Source organism: Amblyomma maculatum, chromosome 1 (assembly GCF_055883805.1).
Source record: "Amblyomma maculatum isolate TAMU_Amacu chromosome 1, ASM5588380v1, whole genome shotgun sequence".
NCBI classification, from domain to species: Eukaryota; Metazoa; Arthropoda; class Arachnida; order Ixodida; family Ixodidae; genus Amblyomma; species Amblyomma maculatum.
Window position 1 is genome coordinate 380,905,775 of NC_139344.1, and position 14,874 is coordinate 380,920,648.

At 43.6% G+C, this 14,874-nt stretch overlaps 1 long non-coding RNA gene across 2 annotated transcripts in view; it reads left to right on the top strand.

The window, feature by feature from the left end:
• Positions 1-221: 221 nt before the first annotated feature.
• Positions 222-14,874, top strand: part of LOC146208365 (uncharacterized) — a 590,053-nt gene continuing 575,400 nt past the window's right edge. For both annotated transcript variants that reach the window (XR_014704841.1, XR_014704838.1), the window contains exon 1: positions 222-573. This is a non-coding gene — a long non-coding RNA (uncharacterized LOC146208365). The remainder of the gene's footprint in view (positions 574-14,874) is intronic.

Consider the following 14,874-nt stretch of genomic DNA (forward strand, 5'->3'; position numbering starts at 1 on the left):
TCCCGCTAGGATATGTGTTACGGCGCGGCGATCGACACAGGAAACTGCACTGCAGGTTACCTATCCAAGCGTGCCGAAATTCAGTCACTCGCCGTCTCACGAAGCGCTCCTATAGCGTCGAGACCGGCCCACTGCGCTATAGAGTACTGCGTCACCTGGCGAACTGCGCCGTGCTCGACACATTGCTTAGTCAGCTGGAAACCGCTTGCAGTTCGGAATAAGTTGGCTGGCGCCGACAGGGGTATACTACTTTTGCTTACGATAACACGACGGTATATGCATACAGAAAGAAATCTTGATAAAGAGTGGACACTCGACGAAAACTAGCCACAGGAAACCGGGCGCGGCAGATAGTTCGACCTCCTCAGTGAAGCGACGCTACCAGCGAACAGGCTGACGGCTCGAAGGCATACCGAGGCAAGGCCAATGCTGTCTGCACATGTACTTACATGCTTCTTCGACGTCAAGAATTTATTCAAGTCTTGTAATTCGACCAAATGCTCTTTGTGTGCGCGTTTTTTCACCCCTGGTACTCTTCTACTCGTGACTCCTGCGGTTTCTGACAATCTTGAGGTGAGAAATGTTTTTGGTTTGTCCAACTACGCTGCATTTGAAACAATGTGAACCGAACACACTGCACGGTGTCATGATCTGAGTCAAAACAGCAGAAGATCACAGAAAAGAGGCTTATACAGCAAAGGCTGGTCGCAGCTGGTCGCAGTTGCTCGTAGCACGAGCTAGGTTTGCAACTATATATATATATATATATATATATATATATATATATATATATATATATATATATATATATATATATATATATATATACGCGCCGAAAACAGAAACGTAAAGTTGCCTGTGCAGCAGCTTGCTGCGCTACAGATGTTTGAGTTGCTGTTTCCTATAGGAGCGTATGCTGTTTAAGTTTTTCTATCTTTATATGCTGAGTGAATTACGGGACGTAACAGGTTTAAGTTCATCAGATATAGGCTAATATTTCTCCAAAAGATATTAACAAACGAATACCGGCACGAGATGTCAATGATAAGAGAATAAGGCAATAAAACAGCGCGAGGCAAAACGGGACACGTGAAGGACAGAGACATGCGCTGCGAGAGAATTCGCACTAATCTAATGAAGGCATAACTCCATCCATGGCGTTCTTTCAAACTGCGGAACCTGATGTGAGGTTTTATTTTTGCTACGGAAACGGCATAAATGATAAGTATGTTAAGCACGGGTCAAAATAATTCTTCACACTTATGACGGGAATGCAAACCATCACTACCAGGGAAAAGAACGAAATCACGCACCTTACCCGCGTAGACGCCCGCTGTTTCAAGACCATGAAGTGACTTCGAACAGCAGTATCCGAACACGTAACTAACAATCTCGGGACAGACACGACAAAAGCGATATTCTATACTCCAAAATAGCAGAGATTATTTTATATTTTTCCCCTCCAAGGACCAAAAGTATTTTCTGCGTCAAGAAAACAAAAAAAAAAAAAAAAAAAAACTTACATGACCGTTGCTTGCCTTCTTCTCTCCTCTTCTCACCTTCAGCCGCTCTCGTCATCTTCGCTCTCACACCTACCCTAATCTCTTGACCAGCGATAGCGTCTACTAAGAGATGTGTGGTGCCTAATGATACGACTGCAAAACTGTGCGGAACATTCTGGAGTTCTTAGTATGGCAGAGCTCTTACAAGCATTTGTAACTGAACACTGCTGAACTGCTGGGCTGCACAGTAAATATACGAGGCTGCTTAAGACTTTTAAGACTGAAAGAATTCATATTCTTCCTTTATTAAATACTGGAAAACTTGTACAGGTTCAAGAAGGGTGGGTCACATTGCAAACAAAACAATAATAACAAAGTGAATAAACATAAAAGTGTGGCGAAAGGCAGTAAGGAGTCATACCAGTAGGTTACAGTGTGAGGAAAAAATGAAAACTCAAATAAATCTTTTCGTGAGAAATGCGGCGTCAGCAAGTTAGAATGATAAGGTGGTGTGTAGGCCTCGACGTTAAAAGCGGTAGGTTTGGTGAAGGGTTAATGGCTAGATCTCGATTCGAAATCGAGGAAATTGCAAACGTAAATTTTTTCTTCGTTGTTCAAGACATTGAATACCATTAACCTGCATTATTTCAGAGGGTGAGTCACACAGAGAAAATGTAGGGTAAATATAGCTTACAGCTTTTCTCTGTACCTTTTCTAGACGGGGGATATTATGCTTAGTGAACGGGTCTCAAACAACGCACGCATATTCAAATGTCAGTCTAATTAGTGAATTGTGAACAAGTAGTTTTACGCTAGAAGGAGAATTTTTAAGCTTATGTCTTAAAATGTATAGTTTACGTAATGCGGAAGAGCAGATATTATATATATGTAATTACATGTTAAACTTCTCAAGCGTGACACCCAAATACTCGTATTTGGTCTCTTGCAATAAAGGTAATGAATCTAACCTATACATAAAAGAAAGCGGAGCTTTTTTGGTTTGGTTTGGTTTGGTTTGGTTTGGTTTGGTTTGGTTTGGTTGGTCTGTCTGTGGGGTTTAACACCCCAAAGCAACTCAGGGTATGAGAAGCCGTAGTGGAGGACTCCGGAAATTTCGACCACCTGGGGATCTTTAACGTGCACTGACATCGCACAGCACACGGGCGCCTTGCTTTTCGCCTCCATCGAAAAGTTGCCGCCGAGGCCGGGATTCGATTCCGAATCCTTGGGCACATATAGTTGAGCGCCCTAACTACTACGCTATCCCGGCGGGACTAAATCCGAATTAAAATAAGCATCAAGGAAACATCATCAATGCAAGGCTGCCCCCGTTGTCGGCTTCTAAGTTTTGCGCAAATGTGGCTTATGCGATTAAAACTAAAAGATGACTGCTGTTATCCAGCAATCCTAGTACAAAGCTTCCTACATATCGCTGGTTTTCCTGAGAAGTCGCCGCCATAGTCATTTCGTAAGTGACGAGACCACCTCGAAGTCCATTAGTTCAAAACATGCCCGAACATCCCCCAAACGTCCGAGGAAGCAGCACCGCGGTCAGCACAAAACGGCAAGCTGTAGCCGAAGACGCGGCACCGTACATAAAGCAGCGTCAAACCAAGCGCGGGAGCGGCCCACTGTGAAAGCGTCGTGGCTGGCGGCACCGGCACGGCACACACAAAACGCACGTAGGTGCGCCGGCGCTGCAGACAGCCTGGGCCAGGCTCGAAATAAGAAAACGTCATAGCGCTCCGGTCAACGAGGATCGGTTTTCTGCGCGCGTAGCTGTCAAAAAGGAGGCCAACGTGTCGATCAGCGGCGGTCCGCGCGCACGCGCCCCGCGGCGAACGGTGGGAAGAGGGGAGACGAAGAGGCTTACCAGCGCGGTTATTTGTCGGTTGCTATCTATATATCGCGGCGTTCCATTCAGGGCTCTGGTGGGCCCTTCTCTAGATGATGCTCGCTAGCTCGCCGCTATATGCACGAGGGAGGGTAGCCCGCCGATCTTCCATACGGGTCCGAATAAAACGAGGTAGAAGGCAAAGCCGCTGAGCGGAAGCATCATTTGCTAAGATGGAAGCGGTCGCTCAGAGATCCTTCACTGTTTGGCGGAAGGTAGATATAAAAGGCCGTCTTTTGCGTTTATTTATGTGTTTTGCGAGTGTCTCTAGCGGGGACCGATAGACGCACCGGGAAGCTAACCGCGTGCCGACGGGTCTGACAGTGGTTGACCCCTTACTCTCGTTCTGGGCCCGATCCTTTCAACCCCCAACCTCAAATCCGCCCTCCTCATCGGTGCCACGTATTGGACGTCGGTCAATAGAAACGTAATCTCGCGAACATCCCGAGCCCGTTCCGGCTCTATCTGTCCGGATACTGCCGTCAAATGTGCCGAAATAGCGGCCCTCCACACGTCTCTTCTGGGAACAAACACTCACGCCGCGTCGCGTGCGCTGCTCTAGTGCAGAAGAGATTCGTTTCTCTGTGATCTAGCCACTGTGTCACGGATGCTCGGACAACCATGAAGCAGGTGGCGTGAATTGCGGGTGACATCACTTTCTCTAAACACTTACTGGCTCAACTTCACCCGTAAGCGAAGGACTTTGTGCTCCATACCCAAGGAACAACTTGCTCCCTTTAAAATTCTCCTCTTGATGCTAAAATATAGCCGTTTTTTTTTTGTCTCCATAACCTCGGGGGATCGTAGAATATTGCCCAATTTACAATCACCGGGCAAAGGAGGGTAGAAGGCTTCGATCTCTGCAGTGTCCGATGGATTTTCACTTAAAAAGCAGTTCATGTCCCAAAGAAGTTTCTATACAGATTAAAAACAAAATACTGCTTTGAAAGCTTTTAGTAAAAAAAATTAAAAAAAAAAACGCAATTTAACAGATATCTTCAAAGTGTGGAATAAAGGCCACTCCCCTTCTCCTGCCCTGGTTTTTCCCCTTGCTTCATGCTGTCTGTTCTGCTTCTTATTATTGCCCCTTGAATGCTCCCTTCATAATGGAGCTGACATGTTTCGTGATGACCGCGTTTTTTTATTTTCGATTTCTATCTTTGCCACGAGGTGTATTATAGTACGTTCTTGAGCGAGTATCTGCACCTTATATCAAGCATTTTCATGGCCAGATATGTTCTGCATTAAAAATAAAAGCAGGGAAAAATGTTTTGCCGTCCAATTGAAAAGTTTAGAAAACGCGAAATGGTGGCTTTTATAAAAAGACTGATAGCTCATTTCCATGCCAAGTTACAAGTGGCTAGAATATTAACACAAGAAAAGAGCACAATTAACCCCTCATATGAGCTTACTTATCAGCATGTTGTCCCTGGTTTCAACGTTTTCAAGTGGCAGCGGAAACTACCTTCCAGTAAAAACGACCAAGGCTGGGGAGAGTGGGCTAAGGAATATGTTCCATGTTCCAACGGCCGCTGTTAGGCATAGACGCCGTCTCATGTTTCTCTGTACTTTGCAAGAAGTGACTAGCGCAGAAGAGGAAGCTGAAGCAGGTGAAGGATGTTATAGGAAACAAAAGGAAACTGTCTCTGCGTGGCGTGAATTATTCGATCACGGGCCAATGAGTGACAGCCATGGAAGGCTAGAGGCAGTGATGTGAGGGTTTTCTATTAAAGCAACTCGAATATGATAACATGGTAACGTAGATAAAAATGGGCATGGAATGCGGCTTTTGTTACAGAGCATTGTAGGGCCCCATATGAGTGGCCTCCGGCAGTGATCCTCAATCTATGGGGCAACGTTTAGGCGCCTGTTCGTGGCATTATCGTCGTCGGCGTCGCTGTAAACTGTGGGCAGCTGTAGGAGGTACAGGGTGGTATAAGTTATCTTATCACAGCTGGCACTGCCAACTTTGACGGCAAGATCCTGTTCGACCTCCCGCAATTCGCCATGGGCATACGGAAAATTGACGTCGCGGACAGATTGGTGAATGGCAGCATTAGGATACTGAGGGATCCCTTAACGTTATTACGCCGTACACTTCAAGACGCATCTTAAGTGTATTCAGTATAGGGTGCTCGGGGTAGCCACCTTTTGCAAGTGGCAAAGCCAAACCCAGAGCTCAGACTCGAGCAGTTAACCATGAATTATGGTCAAGCGGAACATTAGCGCCCTGAACTACCTGTGGAGTGGAATCATGGGACACTAAGGGATTCTAAACTAAAGCTTGTCTTGCCTTTAAAGGAGAATCTGCTCTAGGCTCTTCGACCGTAGCGTACTTTCTCGTCTTCCCTGCCCGCGGCTCAGACCTGCTGCGTTGCAACTCATAGCGATGTTGAATGAAACTATGCACGACGGGAAAGCGCGCTGCTAGCGTGCAGCCGTCTTTGCCATGTCCCTCCAGCGGTGAAGCCTTCCCGCTTCCTCTGACATTTTTTTTTCTCCTCCGTAGCGCCGCTGTTACCCTTTCCCTCAATGGCCTCCGGCGTCTGTAGGCTACATAAGGAGGCTTGTGGAGTTGTTTCTAGGAGGTAGGCGTAGAGTTCTAATTAGCGGTCTCAGGTGGGGACAGGAAGATGGTGGTTCGAGTCGTGGCGTCTACACGGTTCACTTACTTTTATTTTCTTATTCACGTGATCACGTAATTGGAACCACTTTTCGTGGACACATTTTGCGGAAAAGCTCTGCGGTCAACTTCCGGCTTCAAATTTGGCTTCTCTTGAGCCATATAAGGCTTTAGCCTTAAAAATATACTTTTAACATTCCGAAGGTATTGTACTTCAAAACTATTGCGTGTGGAAAGCGCTTTGGGAAACAAATGACCGCAGCAATTTAATTAAAATGAAATACACAAATATAGAGACAGCTATAAATAGCAAGTTCTTAATACGTTTATGAATAAGTCGTGGAATAATCCGGCCATTTATCAAACGATTTACGACAATGATGCCACCATTGAAACTTACCTTATTGCCGACTGCTTTAGTGATTTTACAACGTCTTTGAAGTGGCCTACGCCAATATTAGGGCGAAATTCTTTAATGGCTAATACTGTCGGCTTTTGTTGGTCGGGTCACACTATAGCTGTCAATTATACAGCGTCATCAGAAAAAGAAAAATGTGGTCCCCATCGGGAATTGAACCTCCAGCCGAGGACTTTACCACGTATGCCAGGCCGGGATTTATTTTTCAAATGGAAGTACTTGAAATCCGATTTAACCAGGTCGCATTCCGCAACCCGTCATACAGTTGCACCAGCATCGAGCTCTCACTTCACCCACACATCAAAATCCGGAAGACATATACATGCATCGAGTAAAGGTAACCAAGCAGTTACCTATATGTATATATATATATATATATATATATATATATATATATATATATATATATATATATATATATATATATATATATATATATATATATATATAATGAGGCCTATATCTCGAAATTGGCGTAGCCTTTTTACTGCTCTTTTAAACTGTCTCATAGTTCGCTTACACTTACTGGGTGAGCACTTTGCATTGCGCACGACGGCTGTGCTTGTGGTTACATGGTTACATGCTTGGGACCGCCTCTAACTAGCAAAAATAGACAAAGCCAAGAAAAGGCTCGGTGTCGCGTAATAAGTGATCAAAACATGATAAGTTTTTGTACACTCATTGAAAACGAATGTTGGGACGATGTATATAAGGAAAAAAATCCCACAATTGACTATACAATATTTCTCAACAGAGTTTTACATTGCTGTGATGCACTTTTCCCTTGAACGAGCATAAAATGAAGCTGAAAAAAAAATGCGATAACCTTGGATGACACTGGAATTGTACAAACGAATCAGAGAGAAAAATAAGAAGTTTCATGCTTTTATTAAAACTCACGATCCGAAATTACTTTCCGACTTCAAAACCTTCAGGAACAAACTGAATACAGATTTAAAAAAAGTAAAAACCGAGTATTTTCAGGCTGAAATTCTTCGTGCTCGCAATGATCATAAAAAGCTATCGGAGATGGTAAATAATCTCATGAACCGAAGACGTTCGTGTCATTGCTTACCAGATATTACTGTTGATGGTGAACGTCTCTCTGATGCACAGCTTGCAGAAGAAATTAATCGCAGCTTTATTACCTCGGGAAGGTACACAGGTTCTTTAGCTAGTCGATGCAATTTTCCACATAAAAACAGTCCAGTGAATTCCATCTCACTTTTTCCAAGCACTCCATCTGAAATTAACAAAATAATGGGGAGTTTAAAAAACGACTTATCACCTGGGCATGACGGTATCAAGGTTTTGCCCATTAAGCTTGTCGCAAGCCATATCAGTCAAGTTTTGTCATATATAATCAACCTGATGCTTTTAAAAGGAGATTTTCCGGAATATCTAAAGATTGCAAGAGTAGTTCCTGTATATAAAGGTGGCGGTGCATCAAAATAGCTGACGCCCAGTACGGCTTCCAAGAAAAAACGTCGGCAGAACAGGCACTTCTATATATAAAGATCAAATTATTGAAACCATAGAAAAGAAACTTCTAACTCTGGGTTTGTTTATAGACCTTAGGAAAGCATTTGATACTGTGCAACATGATATATTGATAGAAAAGCTAGAGATGTGCGGAGTCCGGGGCGTTGCGCGTAGGCTAATTGAGACATACCTAAAGGGCAGATCCCAATATGTAATTATTTACAATCATATATCGAGAAAATTGGCGATCCAACGCGGAGTCCCTCAAAGATCAAATCTGGGCCCTCTACTATTTCTAGTATACGTGAATGACATAACAATGATACCAGGATCCCCTCAGCTAATCATGTAGGCACATGACACCAACATATTTTTCACTGGAGCAACAAAAGAATGTCTAGAAAAAATGGCTAATGATTACTTATTAAAACTCTCCATGTGGTTGCAAGCCAATCGTATAGGTCTAAATGTAACAAAATCTAAATATGTAATTTTCAAACCCGTCAGTAAGCGAGACCTTACCTCTATTAGCATCAAATATGAAGGGATCCTGCTGGAGGAGGTCTCTAAGCAGAATTTTCTGGGGGTTTGGTTTAGCAGTGACCTTTCGTGGAACACCCACATCGATAGCCTTAAATCTGATTTGTCACGAGTTACAGGTTGTCTTTACAGAATTCAACACTTAATCCCATCTTGGTTGAAACAAGCTCTGTATCATTCTCTTTTCTAATCAAGAATAACCTATTGTAATTAGTCTGGGGCACAACTACTGATCACAGTTACAAAAAATTAATTACTTTACAGAAGCACTTATTGTGTATATGTGAAAATTATCATGATGAGAAACATAAACTAAGAACTCACCCATTCTTTCTGAAATACAGTATACTCAAGGCAGACAAGGTTTACTACTTTAAGCTGCTGCACTGAATACATAAGAATCGTTTACATAACACTCCTACAGACAGAGTAAGCTTGTACGCACTCAGGGATCCTAAATTAAAGATGCCTATAACCAGAACAAATTATGGGCGCCAAACACTGTCCTTCAAGGTTAAAAAAATGCTCAATAGAAGAGATATCCCCATAAATTACTATCAACCCTTTTCTGCATTCAAGAAAGATTGTAAGAGATTTCTTTTGTGTAGTGATATTGCGCACTCTTAGTAATATTACTCCGCCCGCGCATGCTTTAGATGATTTGTTGGTCATTGTTTCTTTGTTTGCTTACCAGTGAGTTATTGTACTTAAATTGTTTGTCCAGTGTAATCTGTAATTGACTGTGTATTTCTTTACTTGTCTTATGGTTTAAATGTAAAAAAAAGGAAAAACCTCGCCTGTCTGATATAGAGTTTTGTACTGTGTATATTTCTTTAACTTTCATTATTTTCGTATGCCTGTGATACTCATCTTAAAATTGTGCCTCTTAAGTGTCTTCATTATATTCATATTGCACCTACATATAAATCTTTTGCACACACTGCGCACAAATGTCACTATTGTTTTGTTTCTTTCCTTTTATGTCCTGATCAAGGCTACTGTTGTGTGCCAGCCTGCCGCAATATTGTATTTTCGATGCTTACTGATCATATGTAGAAGAGGGCTGAGGTCACGTCAGGCCACCGCGCCTTTAGCCTCAGCCTCCTTTTTGGCAAATGCCTAAGAAACAAATAAATAAAGAAAGAAAGATGTCAAGGGAGATAATAGGGCCATTTGTTTAACTTACACCACCTGCAGCAGTGCAGAAAAAATGTGTTGTATGCATAGGAGATTTGCTACACTAGTGTAGCTGGTGTAGATTAAACAAATGCCCCTAATGCCACGTGCGCACAAGGCCTACCTCGACTATCGATTGCCACCTCTCCCACAGCGGAATGGTCGTCGTCACGCCCCGAGCCTTCACAGATGACATGATTCGTGACCTCACATCCCGCGCATCCCAGTCAGTGACCTCAGGTTGAGCCGGTGCATCTCGAGATATAACTCTTACTTACTCCGTTATCTGAAAATCTATCTGGCGTTGTTGGCAGTTGAAAGAATGGCGTCGGCGTTTGGTGTCACAAATTTCCATGTGGCGCACCAGATTTACCTTGTGTTGTATAAAAATTATTACACGGGCGTTCGTCAAGTGGTGTTTCGGGTGGTGTTTTACCATCTCGCTTCCCATTTTACATGCACCGCCTAGTCAAGTTGGAAGATAGTTTCAGATAGGGACAGAAACCAGTGGTGCGTGTACTGAAGAGAGGATTTATTGACTTGACGCGACGCCAGCGTTGGCAGTATTTCAAGTGGAGCAGAGCAGAACCAACAGGCCACAGCTTCAGCACGAGAGGAAAGCGCGCCGGAGACCAGTGATGATAGTCGAGATGCCAGATCGAGATGCCATGACGCTGAGTGGTCTTACTGGTCTTACTCACCTCAACACACCACGTAACCTAGAGTAGTGGGCGCGTTCATAGAAGAAGAATGGAAGGGCGCATTCAGAGGGACAGCGTCAGAGAAGTTGAAGAGTAAAAACAGTTTCGCTTTATTGGTCACATGGGGGCGTGCTCCACAAGAGGAACCGTAGGAAGCGGCTGTTAAGCAGCGGGTCGCATAAGGTAAATTTCACCTTCATACACGTAAGCGGTCTCAAATATTCCTGCTGACTGTTTTTTACTCACGTTGTAACCGATGGCCATTACGACGACGACAACGCGTTTTCTGCACGGCAAGGACCTTACGGTGTCACGTAGTAAGGCAGGAACAAGCAGGGACAAAAAGGAGAAGACGAGCCTTCACTCAGCCACTTACGGCGTATACAAAGCATATTAAGAGCTATTTCAAATATTATTGCGAAAGCAATAATCTGACAGCTAAAGCGAAACTTCGGGTGGCCGCAGTTACGCCGTGAAGAGGCGTAACTACTGTCTCCTCATAAAAAATCAGCCTGCCATGACATTTGAATTCACGTTACCCTTATTTTTTTTTTCGAAAAGTTTGCCACAAGGCACAAGGCAAACGTTGCCCCTATGCCACGGGCAGGACCTGCCAACTCGGGTCGCTCCTTTCAAATGAGAAAGGTGATAGAATCAGTCTGCCTGAACCATTTGCATTCTCGTTACCCTAATGACACGCAAGCACGTCCATACGGCTTCGTTGAAGCGTGACTTTATATGTCGGCTGATAGCTTACGCGCTCGCGTCATGCTCTTAAAGTATGAGCTTAAGAGACCCCAATAATGTAGTCCCTTAACAGATAGGGCGTAATAGGGGAATAATGTAGCAGGCAAAAGAAGCTTCCGGCGTTGCTTTCGCAATTGAACTAGGGTTAACCAGAACTAAACTACAACTATTTTTTATATTTTTTTTTTCAAAGGTCATCAAAGAGAACGCAGTGCTGTCTTTTACGCCAGATTACGTCAGATAAAGCAAAGTTATATGTCTGGTATCGTGCCATAAAAGGACTATTAATTTGAAAACACTTGACCAAAATTTTTGATATTTACTTTTAAGGCCCTGAATTATGTAGCGGATGAAGGCTGTCGAAACTAATTGTCAGCCAAGTTTTTTTTTTTTTTTAGTTTCAGAATCGGAATCCTAAAAACATCTAAAAAACATTACTGCCTCTCCCATAGCCGAGGGTCACGGGCTCCGTTGCTGTCTTGTCACCGTCGTGAGCGGCCGCATAATAATGCCGTTGTTGGCAGGGGCCAGATGTCTTTTTAGGAAACGTATTCTTGGCCAGATGTCTCCTTCTGTGGCGTTTATCTCAAAGTGGCCGCTTTTCGCAAGACGCTTCCTATCTTTCCTTTCATCAGGCTCTATGCTCCCACACGTGCTGAATGCGTAAGAATGCCGTTGTGACGGTCTCTCTCCTACACTTGTAAGTCACCGCTGATTTGGCTATCGTCCAATTAGATTGAACATTGATTTTGGTCATCTCTACGAAGTCATCTGATGAGAAGAGAGGAGTCGCTGGAGAAAGATTTGATGTTGGAAAAGATTGAGGGTCACCGGAGAAGGGGTAGGCAGCGAACGCGATGGGTAGATGGCATCCTCGAGGCGCTGCAGATGAAGTTATGTGATGTTAGGAAGATAGTGAGAGACCGGAAAGCGTGGCGTGATATGTTCCATAGGGCCACGAAGAGTCGGACACGACTGAACTGAATTGACGAAGTCAAACTTCGGGTTACTAATGGGAGAAATATTTTGGTGGCCCAATTATCGTTTAAAAGGCACTACTCAGCTGTCCATAACATCAATATGTTAGACAGCAAGTTTGGTCAAATTCAGACAGGGTCGAATATAGGTTGTCCAGATAGCAATATTTTGGGGGTGGTCTACCTAAATATGGACATCACCAATGAATCGGCTATGCTCACATTAAGTTGGCCAACAATTCCGATCAAATTTGCATGCGGTCGAATTTAGGTGGTCGAGAGGGACAAATTTTGAGGCTTCGGGCCGAAACCTGATGGGACACATGCCGGTCCTATACGAGGCCTTAAAGAGTGGAGAATGCGTCTCGTTAATTCTCGTTCGGTGCCCGAGTGTTCCCGTTTCGAAGCCCAGATGGGGGTAAGCGAGCGCCCGGAAGGCGGGAAATGAAATCAGGACCCGAATGATGGCTCTCAGTTTTGCTCGACGTCATCATGAAATCATTGACAACGGGAGATACAATTCCTCAAGCTAAAAAAAAAACTATTGGAAGCGATTTAGTATTCTTTAACACGTTACTCACTAAATTGATCTGAACTGAATGAAAAGCAGACCCAGTCTGCATCCTTTATGATGTAGAAGACGTTTATGTAATTCGCGTGAAGATACTACGTGCAGAAATGTCATTTTAGATATACGACCTGCGGCAAAGCCGGCTCAAGTGCTATCAAAGGCTGTTTTTTCTCTTTCAATACTTCGTGCCGAAATGCCTATTCAGAAAATTATTCACCCGGACTTACCATGAATAGCAAATGCCTTGGACTTAACAGTGTAATGTGGCGCCCTTAAAGCGATCACTAAAAAGTCGGTAATGTATTTTGTCCTAATCATCAATAAGTAATGCACCCTAACGCGCAAATAATGTTGACCTCACCTTAAAATGTACATGCACAGGCCGTACCTGTGTGTCTTTCATGACAACGCTGACCTTATGCTTCTTCAGTCTGACATCCAACGCGTACTAACGTGGTGTAAAACATGGTTGATGCCATTGAATGTGAAGAAAACATCTCTTTTATCATTTCATCGTCGTCATTCTCAACCATCTTCGTGCTATGTTATCGGTGACACTGAAATCACTCCAGTAACAACATACAAATATTTAGACATCCACTTAACACGTGATCTATGCTCGTCTTCTCACGTAACTCACGTCACTGACAAAGCAAATCGTCTTCTCGGTTAATTTTGTCGAACCTGGCGTCAAAAATTGCTGGCTTATTTAACACTTATTCGCCCCAAACTAAAGTACGCTTGCGCCATCTGGGACCCTAATAAGTGATCTATGCTGGTCTTCTCACGTAACTCACGCCACTGACAAAGCAAATCGTCTTCTCGGTTAATTTCGTCGAACCTGGCGTCAAAAATTGCTGGCTTATTTAACACTTATTCGCCCCAAACTAGAGTACGCTTGCGCCATCTGGGACCCTAATCACAATAACCATTCAACTACTCTTGAAGCAGTAGTAAATCGCGCTGTTCGATTCATTTTCTCAGCCTATTCTTATAACGTTAGTGTCTCTGAACTGAAACGCAATGCTAACCTGCCGACCTTAGCTAAGCGCCGAAAAATGGCTAGACTGTGTTTGTTCCATAAATTTTACTACCATCCTTTCCTGAATTCTATCAACCCCGCTCACCGAATCTCTGACCGCACAAACCATGGGAAGGCTGTCTACACTCCATCTGCCCGGACATCTGTACATTTATCATCCTTTTTTGTCAAGTCCGCAAGGGATTGGAATGACCTGCCAGATGCTATCGCGGATGACACCAACCCATCGTCATTCAGATCATCAATAAAAAAATTTCATGTGCTGAATGTACCACTCCCTCATGTCATACCCCTTCAATGGGACCTTTGAGGTGTTCGTAAATAATATATAGATAAACAAATAAATAAAAAGAAATTAAGGAATTCAGTTATCCTTTAACCAAGTGTGGTTGCAATCGCTGCTGCCGTTTCAATATTGGTTCGCTTTCGCGCTTGGTCGCCTTCTCTGAAATGGGCTGGTCTCGCTTCACGTTGTTCGGTGGTCTCGGCCCCCTGTCTGGCCCGTTCACGGCCTCTATATTTAGCAATATGACGCATGTGTACGGCGTGTATATATATATATATATATATATATGTATGTATATATATATATATATATATATATATATATATATATATATATATATATATATATATATATATATATATATATATATATATATATATATATATAGGTTAAAAGGAGCGGCGAAGATGGAACTTCATGAAGACAATGATACTTGCTGCATGCACAGCACGGGATGAAACAACATGCAGCGCACGACGAGTCACTGGAAAATTTCAGAGTACCGCATTCGTTTTCCCCGCGCCGCCGGCTCGCTTACTGGCTGATCCGCGTCACGTGACTGCGCGTCGCCATATTCCTTCCAAGCGCGTGCGCGGGATACGTGTCTGGCGCGGGAGTTCCTCTTTTTCCGATCGTTTCTTACAGTGTACACCTGATAAATTCTGCTGTGCCTCTTGGTGCGGCACCAGGCCTGAGTCTAAAAATGCGTTTTCTCTATGCCTGAACGAAAAGAGTGATCTGCACCAGTGGTAAGTGTGGCTTCACAGAACCGACCAGGAAGAATTCGTGCCATCAAGGAGCACCTTGTTCGAAATACGCTGGTTCATTGGTTTGAAATTTGGTTCGTTTAGCCGCGAAAGAAGCACATGAAATATTCAACGTGATCATGGTTCGCCTAATGGCAACATGTGTTTA